Consider the following 2,551-nt stretch of genomic DNA (forward strand, 5'->3'; position numbering starts at 1 on the left):
CTTTTCAAGATTGTAAATAATTTTCAAGGTTGCTGGATGTATGTGATTGTATACTTTTCCAAATTTTCAAGATTGTATAATATTCATGTAGTCGCATATTTCCACTACAAAAATAGGGGTTTATCCTGCGCTTTTGAGAAACCTTTTAATTTTTTTTTAAATATTTTGGCAGTCTTCCGGAGCTTGAAATCTTTCGATTTCGGTGATGAGAGTGTGTGTAACTGTGAGAGGAGCAAGAATCAAATTAAGTTTCTTTAAAAATTCATAGTATAAACTTTTGAAATAATGTAATTTGAAATTATTTAGTTGTGATTTTTGAATAATATAATTAATCGATGTTTTTGGAACTTTAAATATTAAAGTTTTTAAAAAAATACATTTTTGTATTATAAATTTTTTTAAAATATATGGTTTTTTTCAATAATCCGTGCTTGCTATATTCACATCCACAACCTAGAGTAGTGGTCGATTTGGGAATTTTTCTGCCACTATACTACTCCGGATATCCAAAAATCCAGTCCTTTGTCTGCCGCTGTCAAAGCCGCTTTCTCAAACCAATTCATCTGTGCAGAAATCACTTAGCGTGTTATTCACCCTTTTATTCATTAACTGGATTCCAATGTAAAACTCCTAACAAATGTCTCAATGTGGCATGATTTGCCAACGGTTCATCCTAACAAGATAGGAGTTTTACATTGGAATCCATTAGAGTGTCACTAGGTCACTAGGTAATAAGAGGAGAATATATAGGCATAATTTGTTATGACGGTGATGTTGCCAAAGCTTCTTTATTCTATTTCTTTGGTTTTATGTATTATCTAAGCTTTATCACGCATGGAAGTTATCTTATCCTGTTGGGAATTGATGTTATTAGTTGACATCTTTTCATCATTTTATCCTCAGGGCACTAGTACAAAAATTATATTTTATGATGTACAAAAATGAACTATGATGTACACAGTTTTGTATGTTATAATAGGTCACATAGATAATTTTGTATGTACGTCATAACTCTTTTTTGTACGTTATAAAATATTATTTTTTGTACTAGTGGATATGATGGGGAGAAGCCAAAAGTTGACTTAAATTGTCACAATCATTTACATTTGTATATGGTCAGCAGAGAGAGTTTGTTCGGTGTGTAGTCAAGTTTGTCATTTACTCATGATCGTCTGTCTTGTAGATTTTTTGAAACATAAGCTTATGAGTGTTTATGTTTCTTATAATGCAGGACGTAACTAGCAGAAAATTTAAAGACGACAACTTTGAAATTCAAATGCACTTCCCATATGATGTAGAGAGTTCTCGAGGTTATTACTAAATCCATATAGTTCTTTTATTCCTTTTTATTTTCCACTATACCTTATGCTAAGAAAAGCAAATACACAATGGCCAGAATAGTAGAATGCAAAGTTCATTTCTCTTCATTCTTCTTTTTTATTTGCAATTTGAAGACAATTCAGGTGTATGCAAAAGTGGGGTTTGTAAAGTTTGTGATGATGAGAAGTTTTGTCCAGATAATCTTTTGAGATATCTTAGTTATATTTTGATAATATATTTCATCTTCTTGTTTCATTCAAATATTTAGATTGAAGACTTCAAGAAAAGTTAATCATAATATGCGAAACATTCTTATTTGAGAACTAAATAAATTTTTGTTATTTTCTTCAATGCTGTATTCAAAATAAAAAATTGCTTAAATAAAATTTATTTCACATAATGAAAAGCAATTTAAAAAAATTATATCTAATAATAAAAGCTCAATGGCAGAGCGTCAGTTGTAATTAAAATATTTTTTTTAGTAAAACTATTAACTAGCCTTTATAGCTCAGTGGTAGAGCGTCAGTCTTGTAAACTGAAGGTCCGTAGTTCGATCCTGCGTGAGGGCAAAATTTAATATTTTTCATTATTTTTTTTCTATTATATGTATTTCTATAGAACTTTATCCAGTCATTTTATTTTACTTTTTCAGATTAAAAGTTACAGCAATTGTCGCAAATTCATTCAATCATTTCTGATGTAACTAAATGTATTTTATTTTGGTATTTTTTTTCTATTATATGTATTTCTATAGAAGTTTATCCGACTTCTATGGTGACTTTAAATAATGACAGATACATTGGATGCATACGATGCTAACAAAAATAGTCTGCATTAGCTGGTATTAACTTTTGTTGATATTTGTGAGTAAAAAGTATGATGGTGGCAAACATATACGTTCCGGATCCTGTTTTAATATTTAATTCAATCCATTAAATGACACCCGTTGTTGCACCTTTAAATTGAATCAACTCACCTTATAACCATGATTACTTTGCAAAGCAAGTACAACTGTAGTTCCAGTTATTCATAAATTTAAGGGTTAAATATGTTTTTAGTCCCTATACTTTGAAACGATTTTGATTTTAGTTCATTTTCAAACTATGCTACAATTTAGTCTTTCAACTTTAGAAAACTCTGGTTTTAGTCCTTTTTATTATTTGTTGTTTCAAGCACGTTTTGTTATAGCATTTGGATTGTTTACACTGTTTGACACATTTTTACTTCAATG

The 2,551-nt window shown here is 29.4% G+C and overlaps 1 non-coding gene across 1 annotated transcript; it reads left to right on the forward strand.

Annotated features, from left to right (window-relative positions):
• Nucleotides 1-1,817: 1,817 nt before the first annotated feature.
• TRNAT-UGU lies at nucleotides 1,818-1,889 on the forward strand. The gene has a single exon. It is a non-coding gene; the product is annotated as a tRNA-Thr (tRNA).
• The last annotated feature ends 662 nt before the right edge of the window (nucleotides 1,890-2,551 follow it).

This window comes from Vigna radiata, chromosome 11 (genome assembly GCF_000741045.1).
Source record: "Vigna radiata var. radiata cultivar VC1973A chromosome 11, Vradiata_ver6, whole genome shotgun sequence".
Classification (NCBI taxonomy): domain Eukaryota; kingdom Viridiplantae; phylum Streptophyta; class Magnoliopsida; order Fabales; family Fabaceae; genus Vigna; species Vigna radiata.